This window comes from Cebidichthys violaceus, unplaced genomic scaffold (genome assembly GCF_023349555.1).
Source record: "Cebidichthys violaceus isolate CVI_PGR_0920_01 unplaced genomic scaffold, fCebVio1.0.p SCAF_91, whole genome shotgun sequence".
Classification (NCBI taxonomy): Eukaryota; Metazoa; Chordata; class Actinopteri; order Perciformes; family Stichaeidae; genus Cebidichthys; species Cebidichthys violaceus.
In genome coordinates this window covers 573,087-600,271 of record NW_027176977.1, presented here as the reverse complement: position 1 = coordinate 600,271, position 27,185 = coordinate 573,087, and the positions used below count along the sequence as shown (strand labels likewise).

General features: G+C 40.5%; 1 protein-coding gene across 16 annotated transcripts in view; it reads right to left on the bottom strand.

Annotated features, from left to right (window-relative positions):
• LOC137867924 (protein 4.1-like) overlaps positions 1-26,456 on the bottom strand; it is an 89,567-nt gene extending 63,111 nt beyond the window's left edge. For 14 of the 16 annotated variants that reach the window (XR_011102193.1, XM_068704403.1, XM_068704404.1 and 11 more), the window contains exon 1: positions 7,638-7,748. The gene's annotated coding sequence lies outside the window, so the exon portion shown is untranslated. The other 2 variants (XM_068704416.1, XM_068704402.1) reach the window with 2 other exon arrangements.
• Between the last annotated feature and the right edge of the window lie 729 nt (positions 26,457-27,185).

The following is a 27,185-nucleotide window of genomic DNA, read 5'->3' as shown; positions in this document are numbered from 1 at the left end:
GCTTGTTGTCTGGCGGAGAGAACTAACAAAACATGAATTCAGAATTTTTACAAATCGGCATCATTATGTAGTTATTTCGGCATCCCTGTTTGTCCGTTTAGTTTCCCGTGATATCTGGGACTCCCACTCAGCAGAAATAGAGGTTATTTTTTCCATGGTTGATGGCGGACAGTTGAACGGCTTCCAGGGCGATAAGCCACGCCCCCTCTCCAGCGCGATTCACGCGAATAAACAGAAAATGGTCCCCGTCGAGACCGGCGGCGCGAATGACACGATCAACGCTGGTGTGAACACACCATAAGGCATTGGCTTTGAGACTGGCTCCACCGTAGAGGACATTCTAAAGGTCAAACATGTTTCTACTCTGAGCTGCTGTGAGGTCAGAGGTCAGAGTTCATACAAGCATATGTCATCAAACACCCCGCAGACCATACTCATACAATTATTTTTCTGCCTTTATCCATCTCTTCAGTTACCATTCAGACAATGTTCTGAAGCTCAAGTGATGGAAACAATCCTGTTTCCCCCAGCTGATGATCTGGTGACAATATTTGATTTGTAGGTCACCTGGTTTAAGATTTCAAATGGATTCTTAGTTTTGGACTAAGGTTTGGTTCAAAAGTTAAAACTCAAATGCATTTGTTAAAAGTAAAAACATACTTAAACATATCTGTATATCTGGCTGCGTGGTAGCCTGTGTCAGAGTGCTGAAAGTGAGCTTAAGGATTGAAAGCGGCTTTAAAATTAATCGGGCCCTGTGTGGGATTAAAGGCTGCTGTGTGCTGATGTCTGGATGTCTATCGGTCACCACTGGATGCACACAGGGTTGCTCTGCTGGCACGAGCTCTGGAAACAACCCAGCTACTGTAAGTTGGCCTGACCCACATGAAATCAGAGGTGGGGAATATTAAAGACACAAGTGAAAAGCCCCAAAACACAAAAACATCTGTTTCAGGAGGGGGCAGTATGGGGTCACACCACTAACTATAAAAGAGACCACAGGAATCAGTGATGGAAGCAGTTCTGAGACCATCAGCAGGTTAAGGAGTATCCAATTGTTTTATTTTGACAAATTTCTCACCGCATTTACCTCGTAAACTATAAAAACCCAGAGAGGCTGAACAATTCTTAAAATAATAATTTTTAATTTGCATCTAAATTTGCATTAAAATATCAAAATGAGAGATAAACTGGTGGTGACTGGTTGTTTATAATACCAAAGTTATCTCCTTTTTGTTATTATAACGTGATGTTTGACGTTTTTGTTGCAATGGAACACAAATGCACAGGAGTCACCAATAAGTCTACACATATACTGTATGTGTAGCGTTGTGTAAAGAGTTACTTTCCCAATAGTCTTAATATTCCCAATCGTATTGCTATATAAGCCTCATGCTGTCAACATGTCCAGTCTGAGGATATGTGACGTGCTCACAGCAGATGTGTGCACCTGTGCGTGTTTACGTGTTGAAGAGTTATGGCACTTCACTTCCATCCATCCATTATCTTTAATCGCTTATCCTGTTCAGGGCCGCAGGGGCGCTGGAGCTGATTCCAGCTGACATTATGGGAAGGAGTTACCTGACCGGACTATCACAGGGCTGACACAGAGACACAGCCAACCACACCTCAGAGTTCTCAGTTAACCTAAGCTGCATGTCTTTGAACTGTGGGAGGAAGCCGGAGAACACAGAGAGAACCCCCGTTGACACAAGGAGAACAGTCCGCCCATCCCACCTGCGATTGAACTCGGGGCTAGCTTGCAGCCATTTCACCAGCATGCAGCCCTCACTTCACTTTGCTGCTTAAAATAGTCACTCCTATGAAAACAAGTAATAGTAAACAAGAGTGTACAGCCATGTTAGCCGCTCTGTGGCTGTACTTACTTGCTCTGAGCTCAGTGACCAACATGCTGACATACTCTCAAACCAATGTAGTGTTCTTCCAGCCTCAAATAAATTGTGCACAATTTGCCAACTATTAGATGAAACGTGTAGGTGATGGTGTAGTGGTGAAAACATGTTTTACAGGGAGACAGACTTATCCTCGAAACAAGTCAAACGTGTTTAATAAATGTCAAAATGTTATTAGCCACAACAAAAAACGAATGACTTGTTGGACAAAACAATCTTAACTAAAGGTCCACTTACTAGCTTTTCTGGAGCTTTCGACTGCATCTCACGGGCATATCAGAAAATGATCAGATGAAGAAGACCATAAGATACAGCTGAAAGCTCCAGAAAAAGCTAGTCAGTGGACTTTCAGTCAAGATTATAATGCCAAACTACTATTCCCAAGGTCAACTAAACCCTGTCATACACAAGTGGGGCGACTGTGTTTCAGTAGAAGAGCGGCCTGTCCTTCAATCAGAGGATCAGCAGGTTGCACCTTGCGTGGCAGCAATCAGTGTGTAGGTGTGACAAGTCCATGACAGGCACCAAGCACTACCTGCTAAGAAGAAGAACCAGTAAAGCAGCTTAATGCCAGGACACATACAGTGTTAGCGGGTCAGGTGCTATCTATTTTCTTCTTTCCTTATATTCCATAAACATTGGTCATGTGTTTCACAGGTAGGATTTGAACCTTTCAACCATAGAGAGTCCTAGAGGCAGTATCAAATGACTCACTGATACAAATCTGGGATTCATCAATAGTTTCTAACCTAAATTGGTTCTTACTCTGCGAACATATTTAGAGCTGCCTCAGACCAGGCCTACGCACAAGTGATGAAGGGTAAACACACACCTTTCAACTAAATGCATCTCGTATATTTAATGGACAACAATATCTAAAACAGTTTACCAATGCAATGGCCAAATGTATTCAATAACTATGAAATTGGCATAATCAATTATTGTTATCAAAATATATCATATATTTCAAAGCTTCTAGTGAGGTTTTCAAATTAAGCTTTGAATGTCTGTCATCATATTTTATGACATCATCATACACAAAAAAGACAAGTAGGATTTACATTAGTTATTGTGGTTATATATAAATGTAATTAATGGTAATATTTCCTTAGATAAAAACATGTTGTGAATTTTAGAAATTATTACATTTTATTAATATTAATTATTAAGTTTTTTCAATAGTTGTTGACTTTTGGACTTTGTAACGCTCTGAGGTTATTTGAAATGGTTGGATCACATGAGTCAGAAACAATGCAGCCACCACTGGATTCTAATTTGACAAATAATACTAATATTAGTGGAGCCTGATCTTTTTGTGACACTGTAGAGAAATACAAAATGAAACAGAATTAATAGACAATTTAAATGTTGATTTAGAATAGGAATGTCAATGTTATGAATAAAGCTTTGAACTATTTGTTACGGCCCTAATACAATGATGAAAAAAATGACCTTGATGGATGTCCTCATTTCTTGGACATTTCCCACTAATGGATGTTTGTCCAATCACTGCAGCGAGTCGTTCATCTCTGGCAAAGCATGCGGTCTTTGTTCTCCTCTTCCACCTGTCTTCTTGTTTTTTGTCTTAGTCTTTTTTTTTCGCATTAATCCTTTTCTTTCTTCACCTGAGCCACATCTCAGGGGAACAACATTCACCGTCTGTCCTCTAATTAAAAGGTGACATATGGGCCAGACAGTCACATCCAGCTCTGATACTATTGTTTACTAGTAATGCTGATGAATGTGCCTTCTCATAGAACTTTGTGCTGTACCACCAGGAAGGAACAGCATTGTCCTACAGTCAGCTACAGGAATATCTTAGTTTTTCCTATTTCAATTTTGATTTAAAAGTTACCAGCTAGTTGCTCTTCTGTCAAGTGAGACTTGACAGAAGACCAGCATGACACACAGGAAAAACAGAAGAATAGTTCTTGGTGGACTGGTTTATCTGGATCTATAGACCTGCAACACAGGTCAATAGATGGACCTAAAACCAACAGGTAATTAAGAATTATTAAATTCTGATGGAGCACTATTTTAACCGGTGCAACTTTTCTAGCCTTGTTCAGTGATCCAGGAAACACACCAACCAATTACATGTGTTATAAATCACATCATTGATGCTACTCAGCCAATCAAATATGTGTATTTCAATAAGCTTCCTGACTAGAGTGAGATTGACACACACAGGGGTGATGAGCGAGAGACCGAGTAGTCAGAGAATAATACGTGAGTTAGAAGTTATTTCACATGACGTTCTCCAAAAAGAGAAAAGTGGTCAGCGAGACCAGAGAGACCAGAACCTTTAACCAAGAATGGATATTTCAACAAAAAAGCCTCATTCTGTTAAGATACCGTTAATCCATGGGTCTTTTATTTTGAAAGGGTTGGGCTGGGTGGGGGAGAGAGGAGAAGAGGAGACAGAATCAGAATGTTTGACACACACACACACACACACACACACACACACAGAGGTTGTTAAATGACAGGCTTCATCACAAGCATTCCAGTTAGAATTCACTCTGTTGGGCTTTTATTTTGAAATGGGGGAGGGGGGGGGGTCCTTTAAAAATCTCTAAAACCTGAATGACAGTATGGGTGGGTGGGTGGGTGTGTGTGTGTGTGTGTGTGTGTGTGTGTGTGTGTGTGTGTGTGATAGAGATTGAGAATGACAGACAGACATACAGAGAGAAAGAGACAGAGAGAGACAGAGAGTGAGTGAGTGAGTGAGTGAGTGAGTAAGAGAAAGACGGAAGGAGATAGACAGACATACAGACAGAGATAGAGAGAGAGATAAACAGAAAGAGAGAAAAAGAGAGAGAGAGAGAGCCTGAGACAGACAGAGAGAGAGTGAGGGGGGAGTGAGTGGGAGAGGGAGGGAGAAAGAGAGAGACACAGACAGACAGGAAGACAGAGAGAGACAGAGAAAGACAGACAGATAGGAGGTCTAACAATCTTTGCCTGACTATCTCCGTCATGTGTGCATGTGTCAGTGTGCATGTGTTTATCAACTGCACTAATTAGCTCAATCAAAAACACCTGTGTGCCTGCAGTCTTTACACTGAGATAAAGCTGTGAAACACCTGTCAAACCAATCCTCAAAACCCCCATAACCATAGCTCCTATTGCTCTGATATTACAACTGGAGAGGAAGGATGACTTGAAGAACAGATCATGTGAGAATTGTGTCTGTAGTGTAAAAAATGTGGCTTCAGTGGTGACCTAGAAATGTTGTACGGTTGTCTCTGCAAGATGTTCTTGGAGATAGAATTAGCATTGGTCTCTATGGAGCAGATAGTTGTACTTCCTCTCAATTTGAGGCTGTTGTGTGTGTAAATCTGTTGGATTCCACAGTCATTTGTCTAGACCAGGACGCGATTAGCTAAACTTTCACCAAAAAAGTATGCATGAAGAGTGAAAATTGTGGAAATGGTGTCAAAATAGAAATATCTTTTTCATAAGATTCTGAAGCTCCTCTTCACTCTGGCGATGACATCACGCACTCTGAGCTGCGCAATACACACCCATTATAAACTCAGAAAAGGACTGAAAAAAATCATAAAAGTTCAATTGCTACAGTTCAAAAAGTGTAAAAGATATCAAGAAGCTGAATCATACGGCAATAGTTCAGGGTTTCTCAACATTTTAAAGTAGAAATGGTGTCTGTAGCTGAAAGTATGAGGAAGAAGAAGGATTTGAAAGTTGAAGAAGTTTAAGAGGATTTGAAAATTGTCTCCATAGACATCCCATTCAAAAGAAAATTGCAAAAAGTTTAAAGGTTAGAAACATGAAAGGTCATAGCCAACATGTCGTTAAAGAGCTGAACATTTTGATAGTTGAACGGTTTCTGTATCTTAAAAAATGCAGAAGAAGAGAACCAAAAAACGTACGGAACAAATATAATAAAAAGCGGAAGAATAAAGATTAGAAGAACAATACTTGGCACGCTGAATCAGCATTCCAACATTTAAAGCAAACTGGAGGTTAAAGAGTTTAAATAGAGTAAAAACAAGCTTCCTGTGCACACTTAAATCCAAGATGATGCTTTATGCCCTGAAAATACGCCAAAATAAAGGAAGTACGAAGGACAATCTTCAAAGATGTGTTTTTACCTAAATTATACGACTGCACTGTGGTGAAACACACCAGTGCTATTAGTGACATTTCTTAACTGATTCATGAAAATCAAAACACAGTAGATGTTCCAGTCACCACAAGATGCTGCCAAATCGTTTACACATGGCCTCAAATTTCTCTTTCTCAATTCATTGTTCCATAAAATGTTTAACTGAAGTGAAATAAAATGGCAATTCAGTGAGATTACAAGAGATTACAAACATTATATATTGTTCAAACCATTAGTGAATTAGTTTCATACGTGTTAAAGGAGACAAGAGCTGTTTTCTGTTAACTATGTAGTTGAAGTAATAATAACAAAAATACTATTTTACAAAAGAGATCACTCATTTAAATGAATAAGTATCTATAGATCAAAGCACGGCCCCGGTCTGGACTCATTCTGTTGGCCTTGGCTGCAGCATGTGGAATGGGGCGGGGTCAGATAGGGGCGGGACATATAATAAGTACAAAAACAAATCTGTACTGAACTAAACATGATGGAAACTAATATTTAAAACAACAATTAATATATTTAATAACATATTTTAAATATACTTTTTTTATACCACATGTGCAATGTGGTACTATCCCGATACATAAGGCGATATATATATAGACATAATGTTTGTCACATGTATCATACACTTGCCACCCACCCCAAGGAAGGATTTGCTTTAATTTAGAGACCTACACCCGCGTGGATATTTGGAGGCTTCTAGACACATTATGCACACACCAGGTTTCACCCTCATCCAGAGCCAGCGGTGAATTCTTAAAGAAATATTGTTTTACTGCTTTTCCTTATTAATTGTGTATATGTCACTTATCCGCTATTATTCAGAGACATTCTTTTTTATGGCCTGCAATAACAATAACTGCAACCTGCAACATTATGAGACAGGTCTCTTGAGAGACCTCCAGCCAGCTCACAGCATGGTCAGCGGGCTGGCTACCCAGCTGGCATACTGGGTAGCCACCATCAACCAACAGCTTACAGGTGCATTACACCACCCACTAATCTGCAGTGTGGAAGGGAAGGGCAAACCAATCAGATCAGTAGCCCCGCCCCCAGGACCCTCTCGACTCATTCGAAAGATCGAGCCCCGGATCTCCGCGGACTAGAAGCACCCCTGCTGATCGTACACAGTCAACAGTCTCCATGATGGTTCTGCATGCTGAACAACATGCAGACTGATAGCAGCAGCTGTGACGCGCGTGCGATGGTGATTATGATGACTAATACACCAAATCATTTACAACGTCATTTACAATGTATCGTGTCAACACATGAATTCTGCAAGACAAATATGAGAAGTATCGCTGATTCCAAAGACATAAGCATCCCATCTGCTCTCGTTCATGTCGGTACAGCATCACAGCCACGGCTCTGACAGGAGGATGCATTTCAACACTTCATTCTAACAGCCCCGGTTTGCCAGCGGCGGTGTTTGTTTCGGAATAAAAGCAGTGCGTTTGAGAGCGGGGACAATAAACGCGTCGGTAGGTGTACCTGTCTGCAAATGGCGCTGATTGTGAAGAAAATGTCAACACATTGTGTGTGAGCTGCTGCTGCTGCTGCTGCTGCTGATGATGTTAGTGACTCACCGCTCCGTTCAGATCAGCTGCAGAAGAGAAGATGCTCGGCGGTCAGTGCTCCTCGAGCCTCAGCGAAACAAAGCGGGAGTTGATGAGCGTGATCAAGAAGCTCTAACAATGTGTTAGGTACCAGGAGACCACGGTTCAGTGGAACCTCTGTGCCCTCAGTTCTGTCTGACAGACTGCTACAGCCATACAACAGCGCGCCCTCACAGCAGATGGAGAAACACGGGGAGGGCACCAGCAACAGATAGGGATTGTGCCTTCATTTCAGATGTTATTATAAGGTATAAGCAGGGTCGTCCTTCAATCAGGCGGTTCGATCCAGTCCATGTCGATGTGTCCTTGGGCAAGACATTTGACCCCACATACAAGTCGTGTACATCATCTGAAAGTTGGGAACCTGAAGTCTAATATTTCACATGAAATTGTGTGTTTGTCAAGGTCTTCTTCATAAATCAGAACATTGTGTTAAGTGTTAACGGGCTTAGAACATTGTGGTGGAGGTTTATGATGGCCATTCTCATGCTCACTTATGTCTCATACTATTGATTCCATTTGTTACACAGATTTGAAATGTAACAATTTTTGACCACTAGAGAATTGATACAAATGGTCAAAAGTGTTTGAGTAACACCATAAAAAAATCCATGCTGTGATTTGGTATCAAAAACCTTTGACAATTGGAGCTTTCTGCAAGAATGGCGTTTTTCAGTGGCTGGGTGGCTCAGAAACCCTTTTATTGTTTACATACCCAGGAAGGACCGGTGACTAAAAGGTTCACAAAATGCTCCCACCACATGAAATGGCTACCATGGAGACTCACATCCTCATAAGTACAGTTGGTCTCATTGGATCCACAAGAGTCTCAGCTGTCAAACCCAATTTAATGCAATTCCAAGACTGTTTAAGGACCCCGTATGCAGAAATATTCAGATACACCATTTTCAAATAGGTGAAAATAACACATTTATACTGCATTCAAAAAACTGCATTAGCACAAAGTGGATCCCCATTTCATTCACATATCTTTTGCCTAACTTGGGAGCACTATTCAGCCTCCTTGCAGAGAAGCCAGGATTCATTCAATTGTTTAGTTTCGATATTCAATCTGCTCTAAAACTGAGCCTGCTACAGCCTCCGGAAGACAGTAAAGTCGCAAGATGGAAGATGAAAAAAAAGTTAAGAATTTTATTCCCTTGAAAAAAATTGCTTTGTTTTGTTATAATTTGTCCTTAATCATATTTCACATCAAAACATTTTCCATGATCACTAAAATAGAAAGATGGCTCTAGTCAATTAGAAGACCCGTTAGCAGTATGTCACCTAAATATGAAATGAAGTCCAAGCAACAGAGCAATAGAGTGTGAGTGTGTGTGTGTGTGTGTGTGTGTGTGTGTGTGTGTGTGTGTGTGTGTGTGTGTGTGTGTGTGTGTGTGTGTGTCTTTGTTATAAAAAGGTACCCAGCAGCATGTCTACACTGAAAAGGTTTCCCATGTTCCCGACATCAATGCCCACAAGGCTGGGCTTTAGTGTCTGTCTCTGACTCCACCTGAGTGCCTGCATGCATACTTTATAAACCCAACACAGCTCTAAAGGAAACAAAATAGACAAGTTAAACAGATACTGTATATGGTGAGACACCAGCCTGTAAGACAGCGTGTAGGGCTTTTACTCCCATGTAATCGCTCTTCGGATCCCCCTCCTTTGCACATGAGGCAGGAGCTTTGTATGTAATGAGGCAAGTGTATTTGTGGAAGCAGCCAATGGGAGCAGTGCAGGGATCAGCCTGCTCCAATCACAGCTTAGAGCTGCTGTTCATGGCAGCGCTCCACCATCAGTAACCAAGGTTTCCTGTGCTATAAAAATCAGCGCATCCATTTTCACTCAGCAGCAGTGAGAGAGGCTGAAGTCGTTTAAATGGGTTCAGGTCCCGCTTCTGTCTTTAGTCGACACAATTCCACAGCGAGATACAATCCCCACACGTGTTGGAGCGCTTCAAGTTACGTAACATACATTAGTAGGACTACATTGTGAATGCATGTGAAAGTAGGTTCTGTGATCAGATCTGGCAACAAGATCAAGAAAGCAATCTCTAAGGAAGAGGACATAAAACAGCAGCCTAGCTTAGCATAAACACTGTAAGCAGGGGGAAACAGAGTAAACATTGTACCTACCAACACCTCATAGATGCTATTATCACCTACCTCGTTTGTTTAATTCATACCCAAACAGAACAGAAAACAACAATTTGTAGTTTGAGCAGCAGTAAGGTGCTGGCCTACACTTGGGTGCAGAGACAGAGCAGCAGTTAAGCTTGGTGTTGCCTGTTTGTGGATCAAAACATATCTGCCAACACACGTCATAGCTGGCACCAGAGTATAGGCGGATGAATACACTGCTGTTTGTCAAGAAATAGTCACAGCTCACATAACTCCAACTAAAAGCAAATAGTTTGCCACGGAATATTGTCGATTCTGATTGGCTGGCAGACAGTTCCATTAGACACCTCTGGAGTTGCAGTTCCTCATCAATTTGCCTGTATTGAATCTTAATAAAGGCGGCAGTAACAAGACAAAAGGTAGAACTTCTGTTGTTTATGTTACTAGTACGATAAAATTGATAACTGCACATTGAGAACCGTGCAAATTTGATTTTGAAATGTGTTTGATATTCATGTGAATTTTGATGTTGAAATCATGGTACAAGGAGGAAAAAAAGAGGAATTTAAGAGCAATTCAATTCTAGCGTATAGCTACGTGTAGCCTATAGCCTATATGTTTGATATAAATATAATAATTTAAGTATTGCTTAACACTGGTCATGAATGTCAATTAGCGATTTCAAGTTTGCTAAAATTAGCTGTCAGCTATTAGTTATATGTATGCATGATAGTTTTTTACAATTGATTCAAAAGTGATCAGACAGTTCTCTTTACCAACATGCAGCTCTGCACAATAGGAACTGTAATCCAGGGTTTGAATCACGGGGTTTTTTCCTAATTAAGACTCGGACCCCCCACAACAGAGCAAAACAACAGGTCAGGGGGTCAAAATATGTATTTATTCTCCTTACCTTCAGTGAATGTTTCATTCACCGCTGAAATGATCAGAAGGTAAATGTTAATTTGACTGACTTTACTCGGTTGTGAACGTAATGTGGATGGATAAAAGCAGATTGGGTCATATTTGCAGGATGTATTTATACTTTCTTTTGGTTACATTAAATGGTAAATGGATGTACTCGTATCGTTCTTTTCTAGTCTTCCGACCACTCAAAGCGCTTTAACACTACATGTCATCATTCACCCATTCACACCCATTCATACACTGATGACACTACTATGTAAAGTGTCATCTACCCATCAGGAATCATTCACACACCGATAGCACACCCTTCAGGAGCAATTTTGGGGTCAAGTGTCTTACCCAAGGACACATCGACATGGACGAGAAGAGCCGGGGATCAAACGGCCGATCTTTTGATTGAAGGACGACTAGCTCTATCTTCTGAGCCACAGTTGCTCAACAACATTAGCTATTTACACAGCTAACAGCCATATTTCTCATTATGAATATTAGTTAGCTTGAGTGTTCGGCAACTTTAGTTACCAGATCTCGCACCCGGATGTTGCTGAGACAGAAAAAGGTCTGGAACAAAGTTAATTTTCTCCCGATTTGTGTGTTCGGAAAAAATTATTTTAGTGTCAGAATGTTCTGAAGATATGTGGCTTGTAAAAAAATCTGTCCAATATTTACTTTAATGACTATGGAGCAAAAGAATTATACATATTCTATGTTCATGTTCACTTCTCCCATTGAAGTTAATAGACTCAGGACAGGCCACAAGTCTCTTAAAGGGGCGGGGCAGTGGTGAACCTCACGTGACAGGAAACAGTCTCTCAGTGGGACATCTTGTAACATCATTGAAACCCAGTGTTTCAATGAAAAAGTGTTCGGAGCACTTATGTGAGACTTCAGTTCCCTGTACTGGGTTCCCTTGACGCCATGCAGAAAACATTGACCCCCTGATTGTCATTGTATATTCGCACTCTGCTGTAATCTAACATCCAAAATGCACTAATGCAACCAAAACCCTTGATTCACGTCTCAGGATCAACTCTCCTCTTCTTACATTTGGTCGAAGTTGTCATCCACATCACATTTTATGTCCTCTCTCACAACACACCTGGGAGATCATTCTCCATGTCTGACTCCTCACTGTTCTGCAGATATGTCCAGACATCCAGCATTCATTGTGTCCAAGAAAGGCATCTGGTCATGAGGCTGGTCATCAGAAACCTCCCTGTGGAAAAGAGTTCCTCTATGGAGTTGAAGAATGGAGAGTGAGGTGGAAGCAAAGTGACACTATGCTGGTAGGGGCTGTAAAGCACTCTGGGACTGTGACACTAAAAGTAAAGTTGACATTTTCGTTAGTATCGTTAGTAACGTGACTCGTTAGTCTCTCCGTAGTGAAGTGAGTTGTTAGTCAGTCATCTTAACGTCACCTTCCTAACCCTAATGTGGCTGACTGAACTTCATTTTGCAACTAACGAGCAATATTGACTATTGATATTGACTTAACAACCTGGTTGAGAAGGCCAGCTCCATCATCGGCTGCAAACAGGACACTCTGGAACAGGTGGTGGAGAGGAGGACACTGAAGAAACTATTATCCATATTGGATAACCAGGACCACCCTCTCCACCACCTACTGCAGGGACAGCGGAGCACTTTCTCCAACAGACTGATCCAGCTCTGCTGTCACAAGGACCGATACAGGAGAACATTCATGCCCACTGTAATAAGACTTTACAATAAATCACCTCAGGCCAAATCAATCACACAACTATAACACTGTTACTCTGTTTGTTTGTTTGTTTGTTTGTTTGTTTGTTTGTTTGTTTGTTTAAGTCTTTGCACTACTGTTTAGTTAGTTCATTTAATATTATTATATTTCATTGTATATATTGTGCATTTTTATATGTTATAGTTTTACTCTGTTATTTACTTGTAGCATAATCTATCTATCTATCTATCTATCTATCTATCTATTCATCCATCTATCTATCTATCTATCTATCTATCTATCTATCTATCTATCTATCTATCTATCTATCTATCTATATATATATATATATACGTAGAGGGTCATTGTTTAAAGCTTAGGGTCACTGACCAAGCTGTGGTTTTTGACGCCTTGGTGTGAGAATGAGTTGACAATTCTGCCACACTTGTCCCTGTTCCTCTCCCAGTACAAGTCTTTCAAGGAGAAAGTCATCAAGGAATGAATGTAGGTGCTCGGTGTACGACCCAATTGGCCGTTTATTTCACTTTTCATTACTTTCTAGATGTAAAAGGATGTAGCGAAATCAAAATTTCAGCAATGGTGTTATGTTAGTTTTAGAGTGTACATTTAACAGTTTTGACAAAAATATGTAGACATGGGCTGAGGTGGTATGAGTGAGAAAACAGTTGAATGTTGAAAGAATGTTGAAAGATGTGGTCATTGAATGCATTTGGTGTAAAAGCAATGAAGACGGATGCACAGTTTAGTCTCCATTGTCTTGTATTGGGTTGACTGTGTGTGTGTGTGTGTGTGTGTGTGTGTGTGTGTGTGTGTGTGTGTGTGTGTGTTCCCAATTGTAAAAAAAAAAAAACAATGTAAATTGAGCAGGGCTTGTTTTATTCCTTATAAAATACAAAAAAAAATGAAAGAAACAATTTACAAACTGGTGGCAGTATTTGAGTAAAGACCTCCATCTTTGACAAAAATGAAAAACTTAACACTCAAATCAGCAGCACCATGCATACTCGTTCAGCACAAAAGAACCCAACAGCACACACAGACATATGACGCGGCTCTCCTTATAATTGCCGTATCTAAGCCACTTTGAGGGCTTTTGTGTGGTGAGCATAGCGCTCCCTGCATCAGCGGTCTGTACAGTCACATCTCCTCACTCATTCATACAGACTGTCCTTCCCCCATCACGACACAAAAGGCCCGCCTTTGCCCTCGCAGCCCCTCCCCCTTCACTATCACTCGCAGCCTCTCCCTCCCCCAGTGTGAAGAGCAGGTGCTGAGCCAGACCGTCTGCTGAGGTGCAGACAGCTACAGAGGAGCAGAGAGAACACCAGCCCCTCTCCACATGTCCCCCGTCCCTTCCTGCACGCTACCAGTTTGGAGACAATCAATTTCAACCTGAACCTTTTCACCACATCTGAACTCATGTTGTGCTGCAAATTAAAACCCACAGAACGGTGTCTAACAATCTAGTGCAGATCCTAAAGTATCCAAAGTTACCAATATGTCTGCATGGTATATATTTATAATGTGTATATTTATGAAATGATATACTAGCCACTTAGAATAGTTCCATTTATCTCCAAATTAACAAGAAAACACAAGTGTTAGTAATATTCTGTCACTATCTGAGAAGCATCGGCTTGGATGACTTTAGCCACATACAAATGTTGTCAAGGAACAAATATATCACCAACCAATGATGGACACATCATACATTCAGAAGGGTTCATGAACCATCAGTTGTCTCCTTCATCCTTTGTGTTTCTGGAGTAAAAGTTCTTGACAGAATTACTCTTGGTCCAGAGACGTCTATGGTTATAACTATAGTAATAACCAACCTGTGCATGGCGCTGTGGGCCCACTGACTCCTTTAGTTGTGTACATATACACTGTGAGGCCCCAGGAAGAGCATAAGCTGTTTATGAACAATAATAACATCAGCAGCTGGTGAGGTGCTTTGGCGGAATACGACTTCATGGGTCCACATCCGTCCAGCTCTGCTCATCTCTGCAGCGTCTTTTACTTCATGTCTGATTCCTCTGCTGTGCTGCAGGTGGGACTTCACACCATGAGTGTGATGTAAATCACATTTCCCTGTGTGTGAACAAAGCAGTGTTCCAGAGGCTTCTGCACTCCCTCCCTCTTCTATTGACATATGTGCTTTGTGGCCTCCAGCTGAGCATGTGCTCTTTAATTACCTCCCTCCACTTCCACTCAATTACCTCTGTGCCAGCACAGTAGCCACCAGCCTGTTTTCAACACCATGTTGACACCCAGCCTGCTGATGCGTTTCCACGGAGGGAAATCAAAATGACCACAGAGAGTTTAAGGTTCACTGTAAACATGGAGGCTCAGGGTCATGCTTCTTGTGATAATGACATTTGCGTTCCCAGAGATCTGAGGCCAGGTCCACACTACTCCGTTTCCATTTGAAAACACTGAGTTTTCGAGCACCGAAAACAGAGGAGTTTGAAAACGCTCCCAAGAACGGATACGTTTGAAAACGCCGGGGTTGCGTATTCGTGTGGACGGTCGAAAACAACGCCCACACCTGCGTTCGCTACTTGATTGGTTCTTAGCAGTGACCCTTACCCAGAATATCACAAACAACATTGATTACCGATCGACTACCAGGTTAATTCAACATAGTCAACTGATAACAGGTGTTGCTGACCTTGTTGTCTTTACTAGCAGCTGTTGTTCAGTTAAAGTCTGCATTTTTACGGAGGAAGCAGCTGTTATTGGAGCGATAAGTGAGCGGCGTGTCCAGCAGTGTTATCAGACCTACGGAGTGGCGGCGGCCATCTGAAGTCACGGTTAGCGGCTTTGGGGTTTATTGTGAAGTCTGCAGATAAATTATAAAGGAACAAAACATTGATTGCTCTCCAGTAGGACAGAGACTTCAGTCATCAGCAGAGCTACGAGTGAGAACAGACAACAACGAAACCGAGGGAACGAGTGAGAGACGTGTTGACCACATTGATTGACCATAATCTAGTAAACCATTATGTGTAGGTGTTGATTTAAAATAAATTTGATGTGTGAGTGAGAGAGAGGGAGAGAGAGAGAGAGAGAGAGAGAGAGAGAGAGAGAGAGAGAGCGAGAGAGAGCAAGACCCGCAGCGTTGTAACTAAGTCTGAAAAATAAAACGTTGAAAACTTTTTTAGAGGAAGATCTTAAGTATCAAGCACGACCTTTCATTATTAAAGAATACTTTATTACTCTGTCGTATTTTTTTTAACTAAGCAACCAATCTACTTCCTGTTTACATCAACACCCACCTGCATGCCCGTGAATAGTCAGGTGATATACATTTTCAGGCGTTTTAGTCTGGACGGAGGTCGTTTTCGTTTTGAAAATTATTCGCAAGCAGCAAAAACACATTGATGTATTTTACACAAAACCATGCTGTCTTTAGTACTGTGTGTACCTTTTTAATGTTCTCAGACAGGCGACAATCCCAGTGCATCACAGTTCAGTCAGGAGAGACAAGTGAATGAAGGAAAGATACTTGTTCATTATAGACAGTTGATGTGTGATAATAAAGTCTTTCTTTTCTGCTTTGCACCCACTTTTGAAATTCAACATGGTACTTTTTGCAACACACTGCACATGGTTCTCTACATAAGACTCAGGAACCTGACATAAAGTCACCGATTCACAACACCCATAGATTATGTACTACTAACAGGTAGCACCTGGGTCCGGTACTACACAGCAGGATTTGGAGTTAGCGAGGATTAACTCATGCTCCAGAGCAGGTTATGTTAGAGATAAGAGATCAACTCGTATAAAAGCACCACCAAAGCTCAATCAAAGCTCGGTTCATGGATTATTAGATAATATTACACAAATATGAAGAAGTTATAATTCAGACTAAAAGCAACTCAGTTTAAACTGACAAATACAGAAAAGACAGCTGGCAATAAATCCCTGACTGTGTGAAAGTGTAAATGAGCAGATGTATAATATTACTGCTTCATTAAAAGCATGATAGATCTGAATATAATTACATGTCTGAATTCTGTTACGTTAATGTGTTGCAGATCTATTCTTATGGTGTGTGTGACAATATTTTAGTCTTATTATTTCACTTATTATTATGGACTTGACAATAAGGGAAAAAAATCTGTATATTATCTCATCATATATTCATATCATATGTTCATCATGTGTGTCAGCTTCTTGAGCCGTGTGTTGCAGTGTGACATGTCAGAGTCATGTCTTATAGTCACAGACTGGCTGCAGCATTACTTTGATCTAGTTACTTGTTTATGCTGTAGTGATTATCAGTTATGGAAGGAAACCTTCCTACTGCTTTGAATTATGTTGTTATATATTTTTGTATATGACCCCAAGTCCGTTTCACACCGCCGAGGTTACCGCTGAAAGAACAATAATACCTGTAAGCAACACGTTCATTTAACAGAATACGCACATGTAATTATAGTCACATCTATCATGGTCTATTCATTTAAACACATTCACACAGTCAGTGATTTATTACCAGCTGTCCTTCCCGCATTTGTCAGTTTAAACTTTTGCTTTCAGCTTGAATTATGTGTTTAACTTCTTCATATGTCTCTGACATTATAGTTTTTTCTTTATTTGTAAAATGTGCTGCTCTGCTGATAGACTTGTCCATGTTTGTGATTGGTCAGATGCTGCAAACCCCGCCCTTTTATGTGAGCATCTTAGAGCTAGATTGAGCCTGGTTGATTTACCGAGTTGATGACCAACTTCATAGGACCGTTTAACCAGAAGATACCCTGTGGACTTCCTTGTACAGGCCTCTGGCCAAACACCTGATTGCTTGATTGTTGACTGATCAATCAGGATGTGAGCACTTTAAAAAGACCACAGGTGATCACATCACCTCATCCTCATCACAAGCAACATTATCCCTGGTCCCCTTCTTTGTCCTCCTCTACCTCTCACCTCTGTGTTTCAAAGTTCCAGGTATGTCCTGCTGCTGTTTCGCTCTGCTTTGCCTCTGTTTTGCCTTACCGTTTTGATTCATTTACACGGTCCAACCAACTGGGTTTCTTTTATTTGTCTTGATTCTTTTTATTAGTAGTTCCCTTCTCTTTAGGTGAAGTAGAGTGCCATTGTTGGGAGGCTAGGCACCCGTGGTGAGGTCCTTACACCTTATGCATGTATGTATAAACACTGGGATAAGCGTGTGGACTGAACCATTTATGTTGCGAGGATTGCTGTGTCGCAGCTGAGGTGAGTTACTGGTAGCACTCAGTGTAGTCTGCCTCCCCACCAGTGGCCTCTACTTGAATCCCACTATCTTGCTTAGTTTATGTTGGACAGCACCTTTTACAATAGCATGTACTTTTAGTAAGGCCTTTTTAGCTTAATGTGTAATTAAGAATTATTTAAGATCCCTCATTGTTTTCAGTAATTCTATTTTGTCCATTAATATTATATCCTTCCCTACAGCTCCCGTCCCTGATATTTAATTATTTTCTTTGGTTCCTTACATAAAACTGATGGTTTACGAAACACGTCTGTCTAATTTCAGTAATCAGAATCTGTGTGCTTTAACAATTCTAAAAACACAATATCTGAAGGTTGTTAAGCTTGTATTTCCTGGGGTGTACTTCCCCAGGTGGCTGTTGGTTCCCTCATTTCCCCCCCTAAGACCCCCCCACACTACCACTGCCTTCAGGCCAAGACTAAAGCACTGGTTAAACATGTGGCTCTCCTTACATACAAGCTCACCCAGTTTGAAAACCGTTAGCAAAGATACAACCGTTCTCATTGTTTTAGGGTTCATGACCATCAACTTTATTTAAATGACTTACTGTTTTCCTTCAGCCTGCGTCTGCCTCTCTTTTGTCATACAAGTACATACAATATATACCAGTGTGCTTTTCCGGGATTGTCTTGTATTTTACCAATTTGGGGCATTGAACAGGCTGGCTAAAAAAACGCATGGGATTTAAAACATGGTGAAATAAGGGCATATGTTGTCAGATGTTGTCTACAAAAGAGTGGTTCTGAAAGTAGGAGACAGGAGTGGATAGACTTACAAGAGGACATCTTGGTAGATGAATGGGGTATAGTATAATATACTGTATACTATACCCATATATATATATATATATATATATATATATATATATATATATATATATATATATATATAAAAAAGTGTATAATGGCACATAGACAAATCATAAACACACAACTGTGATGAATATATATAATTGGATAATGAGAATCACCCCTGTGATGTGAAATTCATTTGATTTTAATATTCCAGATAAGCTTTAAGTGCAATATTCATCAAGGTAACGCATTGCTTGTGGGAATGCGAGGACGATTTTAGACTCTGTGATACAATGTAGCTCTCAATGACCTCTTCTCCAAAACCCTTTTTATCTTTAGCAAGCTATTTATCTTCAAGTGATCATTTTTCATTTATCATTTTATAGAATGCCACTTGATCAATTTGGGGGACGTTTCAGATATGTATGTACGTGATATATATGTGTGTGTGTGTGTGTGTGTGTGTGTGTGTGTGTGTGTGTGTGTGTGTGTGTGTGTGTGTGTGTGTGTGAATGAATAAAATCAATAAATACAGATTTTTAAAATGTATCTTGGGTGATCAGATCACAAGTGTTTCTACTTGTACATTTTGTCTGAGTCGAGCTTTTGGCTTAATGTCTTGCTGATTGCCAGTGTAGTAGCTTTGACCTGATCTGCTGTTATATATGTAATTTTATTTTACATATATCATATTTTTATAATCCTCAGTATTTTGTATATATTTTACTTTATCATATTTCTATTCATTTGTATTTTTTACGTGTTATACAGTAGTTGTGTATCTTTTAGATCTTTTGCTATTGCTGTTCATTGCTGTGTGCTCCCTCTGGTTTATGTGGTAACACCCGTCTGAAAACCAGATTTCCTATAGCAACACGGTCTCCTCCTCAGTGGGCTGGTTTGTACAGTCTCCATCATGACTGCGGTTGATTACATCTGCCTGAAGGCTGGATGTGAGTAAATGCTCGGCTCTCCTCTCTCCATGCCAACATTGGATCAGCATGTAGACGTTTGATGATGATAATCCATCCTGAGTCAGGGACCACCTGTTCATCCATTTCTGCTGCTCTGCTCTCTGCTGCCGTCTGCTGGACAAACTAACAGAGGCTACGCTCTACTAAAGGGAAAGTCACCACACTGCATATAAGCAGAGAGGAGCTGGAGGGGCCGTGAATAACTGAAGCTGAATTATATAAATATACATAAGGAACAACTGGGTCATCAAAACAGCATTATAAGCAGCATTTTCATTTTGTAGCAGTAGTGGAGATGGAACCAGTTTGAACTACTTTGGATACTTGTACACCTCCAGAGTCAGGAAACATGGCCGTCTCTGATGAACACTTCATCAGTCATTCTGCACGACTACCTCATTGTTATTGTTGTTTTTTATGGTCATATATATATACTTTTGGATATACATATATTTATATTTATTGTTGTACATAGTAGTTACATTTGTATGCCTACCTCTGTTCTACTTTGTTGTCCTTGTTTTTGTTGTTGTTTATTTGTATATTCTGTGTATGTACGTTGAGAGCAACATGCCAATAAAGCTGATTCTGATTCTGATACAGATGGCTTGTTTATTCAAGAACAATGCATCGTATTTCATTCATTGATTACTTAAAATCTGAATCTGCTATAGCACAGTACACAGTCACAGTAGTAAAAAGTAAATACAAAATATTTCCATCTGAAATATAGTGGAGGAAAAGAATGAAGTGGCATGAAATGAATACAATCACGTCAACATAAGCTAAATAAAATGTGTTAAGTTCCCATCACAGGCTCGTAGTGAGCAGTTTATGTCACAGATGCAGAGGAACAATGAAGATAAAATGATTTATCTATTTATAATAATAACCTCAGTGCAAATAACATCCTCAATTAGGAAACGGGTGAGAAGAAGACATGAAGGAGGTCACTGCTTGGGTTTGCTAAGGTCCCTCAAATCACTAAACCTTTTGCTGAGATTACTTCAAAAACGACCCCTCCAGGTGTATAGAAAGTAACTAAAGCTCCTTTTCAACTGCAGTAACTTTCCCAAGGAGCTAGGAACTGAATTGCAGTGTTTCGACTGCAGGAGTCAGGGTCTAAAAAAGTTCCGGGGCCATTTTAACCCCCATAAAGGTTCTGGTCCGAGGGTAGAACTTTCTGAAAGTACAGGCACTCTTGCGGTTGGGGTTTTCAGTACTGTGATTGTAACAAACGGCTTCATTCATAAAACAAGAAAGTAGTCTATCGATTTAAGACCATTTTAGGTCGAGGGGAGAGCATTTCTCTTTGTTTGATAACATTCAAATTAAAGTCGGACTCAAAAAGTGATCTGATATTCTAATTGTTTCCCGGCGGCTACGTTCTAAAGCACAAATACATAACCATCACAGACTCAACAGACGCTCTCCTCTGCATTTCATTTATTACAGTCATTTAGCAGACGCTTTTACCCAAAGCGACTTACAATTCAGTATCTATCTACACACCGTAGACGCAGCTACGGGAGCAATTTTGGGGTTAAGTGTCTTGCTCAAGGACACATTGACATGAGCAGGAGCCAGGGATCGACCCACCGACCCTCTGATTGAAAGGCGGCCTTGCTCTCCACTTAGCCACCGTCACATCCAACACGCATCGGTAAATACTCTGCAGCAGTAAAACTATCGTCCCAGTGAGACTGAACGTAGCTTTGTTTTGTTTTCACCATGATTTTTAGATGAAGCGGTGAAGCACGCTGACCTGCAGGCTGCAGAGTGTGTTTACCTCTGGGTTCACCAGCAGCCCTCCTCAGTCTCCAGTCTTTAGAACCACAACAATGAGCTGAAAGAACCGTTCAGTTCATTGAAAAGTAATCCTGGGACCAGAGACTTGTTGATGGAAATACGGCTTATGAAAGCTACATGCTGGTACATTTCTTACTAAATTGGTATCATGAAATTAAATTAGAATTTGATAAATGAATGCAGGATTAAACATGTTTTATTAGGGCTACGCAAGAAAGGTCGGTTATTTATTTTACAGTTGTTATGTGACATTGATGAATCATGATCTTTTTTCTAACCTCAACCAATTCGTTTTGTTGCCTAACCCTAACCATTCTTTTTACCACGTTTAACCATGAGGCGTGATACAAGGCTTTTTCCGCTGCCGTTATAAATATGGTTTACTTTGCTCCGGAGCACTCCAGCCATAAACACTGGTAAATGAATCGCTTATGTTGTTATTTTTTTAAGGGGACACAACGCACCAATATTAGTAACAAATCGACAGGCAATGCAACAACATGAAAATGTGTTACATTCTCCAGCTCCATCGTTCATGAATCATATTTGTATCTACTGCTTCAGCCCGCCAGTGTTTTTCCCATGATAGTAATCCCACAGTCGCGCCTTATCAGTGTCATGATGAATGCATGTGTGTGTATGCAGGATCAGCTGGAATGAATCAGGAGAGTGGATCTACTTGAGCAGCACCAGACCTTCTCACCCCCTCATTCTCCACTGGAGGACACACAGCAGCCAGAACCTCAGAGCGTGGCTGCATTGCTCAACTCTACAAAGAAAAAAAAGGCTTAACAAATGATCTATATTTTCTCCTATTTATTCACTTATGTACAACTAATGTACTGCATATTTTGCTGTTTCTGGGCAGGCTGCCCTGCATGTTAACCATGATGGCAGCTTAAAGGTTGTCCAACCAGTGAGCCCGATCATGCGGTTAGAAGTTTCACTCACTCTCTAGATATCAGGTGTTATATCATTATCAACCATATATCACTGAATGTGATCTACACATTTGTGTCCTTCCTCCAGCATATGAAGCTTAGCAGAAGTGCTTCTACTCATTCAGCTGACAGCAAGGCGTTCACTCTTTCAAGTTAAACCAGTCAGATTTAGCCACGATCTCCCTGAGCCAATCATGTCATTGCTGTCAAACTTTAACACGGTTCTCTGTCAGCCTGAACTCCATCGGGTGGAATAATCCTGTGCTACTCATGGCATCACTACCCTCGTTTCCAGATCCTGCCACAAGATCACCAATGATGTAAAACATATTGTGGACTTATATAAAGCACCTGATATAAGCTAATACTTAAATATCAATACTCCGGCCAGTATTGCATGACTAATACTAGTTTTGTTAGAGCTGACATGTGATAGCAAACGCTACAATATTGTAATGTGAACACAACATTATTGTTATAGTCGTTATTTCTGGTCCTCATCTCTTTCCGGTCTCTTAGACACCTAGCAGGCTCGTCATTTTAATATTCATTTCCAACTTTGTCGGTGTTGAAGCTATCATTGAGGTTCATTTTGAAAAAAAATGTCCTACACATTGATTCACTGGGGTCACCGCTGAAAGTCTTGCAGTTATCTACTGCAGTGATCTCAGAATGTCTCCAGTCCAACATCCATGGTGCTACTGAGAAACAACTCTTACACAGCATGATACAATCCAACACAATAGCTCTATGCAAAGGTGCAATAATCCATCATAAACACTGTAACTGTAACCAATAAAACACAACAAACTATAGTGCAACCTTAACAGTGAGCACAGAGTTGAATCAACATGGCACAAATACAGTATTGTTATTACAAGGTTGGTATTTGTGTGTGGGAATTGCACTACACTGTAATATATTGCACACATGTTGCCTTTAGGGTAGTGTCACCCAAATCAATAGGATAGTGCAATAATTGTATGCAGAGTTCAGTCGTGTTGTGTAGCATATTGTCACGTCTCGTTCTGCTCTTTAGGTTATGTTTACTTTCATTTTAACATTATTTTGGAATAGACTTGTTTTCTTAGACTTTAGGGTCGTTCCGTCTCTCAGCATAGTTCAGATGTAACGTTACTCACCATTATGTCAGAGGCAGACATTCAGAAGACATCAGCAGTCATGGGTCCAAAGTTAAACAGAAAAACAAACAAAACAAAACGTTAGCACAGAATCTGCATCTATTTTGTTATTTTTAATCCTCAATCCTTGTTTTTTCAACAATCTTTTTTTCTGACATCCAGTACATCATCATTATTTTCCCCAACCATCAAGGCAGAATGACTCGCTCTGCAGGTATCCCTAAAATGTTGTCATTGTGTCATTGTTATCATAGTAATTTAATTATCGTTAATACTGTCCAGGATGAAGCATTTATGGACATATAAGCGTATATTTTATCCTTTTTTTTTTTTTACAGTAAAATCATTTTTAAGGGAGTTTTTTCTTTATCTAGTGGGTGTGCATTCTCACACCAACGCGTCAAACACCATAGCTTGGTCTGAGCCCTTCAGTTTCAAAATAAGGCCCTCTACGGCGTTAGTACCGAGGAACACTGACCTGCGTCATTTGACTGTTGGTACTGTACACACAGTGAAGCCCTTTATGTGGCTTTTGGGTAGAAGATATAAGTGAACACACTGTATACCTCAGAGTACAGAAATGCATCACATCGCTGATAGACAGTCCTGCTGTAATTCCTCTTCATCCCTCTACACGTATAATTTAAAATCACTTGACCACTGAAGACCAGTAAGGCTGTAATATACAAGCTATTCTCAACCAGTGGGCTGTGGGCCGTTTCAACTGGGACGCCCAGAGGTAGTCTAACTAAGGGACTGCTCAGGGCTTTCTTCCTGAAATACAGTGCAACGAAATCTCAAGGCACAAGGACCATCAATTTTGGTGACCACAGGCATTGGCCTAAACTGGCCCCAGCTGAGCGCAACGTGGAAGAGAGGATGAAGACATTATTAGCAGGAGTAATAAGGATCAGCATGTGAAGCTTCGGTGAGGTTCAGTGATCACATGAGCTCCTCTTATCCTCTTTAAAAGCAGAAACAAGTGAAACAGGTGAAACAGGTGAAGAGGGGTTGAGGTCTCTGAATGTCCATGCAGTTACCTAAAGTTCCAAAATAAAAAAACAACATTCCAGATTGTAATATTTACCTCCCCAATGCTAGAATGAACAGGCAGCTGATGCACGCTCAGCCCAGTGGCTAAGTACAATGTTAGCATTGTACATTTCTGCAAACCACGGATATGTTGAACGTCAACATTCTTGCATGTATTTGGTCAAAGATATTCTGATACTTGATTTTCTCCATATTGCCCAGCTTTAGCAAAATGCTACTGACATTAGGTCCAACATTGCATCTACTAATAGAACTACTGTTGCAGGTATTTCAGATGATCCTGCCTGTCCTGAACAGCTCATAGACTCTGTGTCTCACCTGCTTCCCTCTTCAAGTCTTCTTGTCTTATTACCTGATTCACTCTTGAAAGAGGTTGTGGGTGCCATCGGGCCTTGCATACCCCACATTATTAAATGTTATCCTTAATTCTGGCTGCATCCCAAATTATTACACATCTAAAGTTATTTAAAAGATGGTGCTAGTTCAATTCTTAGCTGTATTAAATAATAGGATTTTCAAAGCAGATGTCAATAATCCCATTAAATCCTGCTTCATGCCTTTGTCTTTTTACGTTTGGACTATTGTAATGCACTGTTAACATACTTTAGTCAATACTCAGTGGCTCAGCTTCAGCTACTGCAGAATGCTCCTAATACTCGCAGGTCCCATATCACCTTCATTCTTGCTTCCATTCACTGGTTGCCAGTTAAAGGAATCAGGATTGATTTTAACATTACTTTAATAACGTTTAAGGCTTAACCCCTGTTAAATCACTGAGCTTTTGATTCCCCATGTTTCAAGTTGTAACCTAAGATCGTCGTACCTATGAGGCAGGGATCATTTCATCGGTCAAAAGAGTTACTGCACAAAATGTCAGAGAGCAGAGGAGAAATCGGAGAGCAGAAATTTCACGAGCACACAGACGCAGCCTGAGCGTGAGGAGAAGGGCTGGTGCTGTAGAGTGCAGGAAATCTGTGCAAATATATCTGAGCGCAAGCATGGAGCAGAAGCAGAGCAAATCCAAGAACAAGCAGGGCTTATTTGAGTGCGAGGACAGTCATGCTCTCTTATACAACTCTAGGAAAAAAAGCTCCATCGGGACACAGCTTATAGTTTACTTTACGGCAGTCAAGTAACTTGAGCTCTGCCTTCTGCATGAAGAGAGCTGACTCATAAGTGGATCATCATCAGCACTCTGCTTTCATCACAATCACCAACAATAAATCATATTTCTGCTCAGTCTGACTCACAGGATTCCTGTTCTGACGTTTGCATAAACAGCGGGAAGCCTCGACATTTGTCAGGGATGTGATATGGAAGTGTGGACACAGATGAGACACAGGTCTGCTGCCTACGCCTGTCAGAACTGTGTGGGTGACAAGCCACCATCTGCTGGGAGTCACCGTTCAGCTTCACATACACCTCATATCTACACTTCACTTCAATACAAAAATAACACAGTTTAGAATTACCTTAAATGTTGTAGAAAATATTTAACCACCAAAACACAATGCAATTATTAAAGTTGAGTTGTATCATTATGTTTAGAAGTGGATTTACCAGAACAAATGTGTGATTTGTAAGGATTTCAAGCATTGTCATTATGTGGCCTTTGCTGAGGCAAAACTAATCATTTGGCTAATTTCATTTAGCTTGGTGAGGTCATCAGTAAGACCATGCAGCTGTGGCAGATTCATGAAATATGCATTCACTCCATATGTATGCTTTTACTGTTATGCATTTGTCAAAGACCATAAACACACTAATAAATAAAAAAACTTTAACCAGCCAAATAGCAATAGTAATACTCATTAGATCGACAATATTCCTACTGCCTCCCTTTAAAAACAGTTCCTAGACAGGTTGCCTTTAAACTACTGCAGCAGTTGCATAGTGACAGTAAATTGGCTCCAGTCAAATGAAACAGCTGCAGTAGGCTGCAGTTTGGTTTGACGGTTACGGCACCTGAGAGCTTGACAGCAGCCCTGCTCCTCTTCTCCGCTGACAGATGTCGGTCTTTTCCATCCGCCTCAGCTGGTTGGATTTCAGCTATATATCACACCAACACCACCAGCAGCCACCAGCAGCTCATCACATCGTCCGCAGCGCGCCGCGGAGCCGCGGAGGAGTGGCCGCGGAGGGCTTTGGGAAATGCTGCGTCAAGCTGCCTCACTTATACCGGAAACATGAATGCAGCCGTTAAAGGTCTATAAAAAAAGGTCTACACATCGTACCACACATCGATCATCGATGAAGGTGGTGCGGATATGATGAAGAAAGCTTGGCTCTTTTAGCTGTCAACATTTGTGAACAGAAGGCAATAATAGGCTAGTAATAATCATAAGTATAGACATATTAAAAACATACTATTAAAAACACAATATAATTAGATTTAAAATAATTACCGGTAGCCCAATTCAATTTACAATACAATTATGCATCAATTAAACCCCAACTGAAAAATCATTCATTCTATTTCCTTATGTGATATTTCATATATTTTGATGGATCGGTTAAACACAACTTTTTTGTTTGAGTGTTTATGTCCTAAAGTGTTGTTGAGTTATTCTGAAGTTACGTTGGTGATGTTTGTTCCGTTTAACATAGTTTACAAACACTGTAACCGTGTAACGAATTGTTAACATAAATACAGTTAATCACCAATTACAGTGTTAAGATGTAACGTTAGTAACATAACTTGTGTTTACTTTTGCCATTATAGAACCGACTGTAGGACCGCAAACGTACCAGGAATCGCTGACGTGTTCTAAA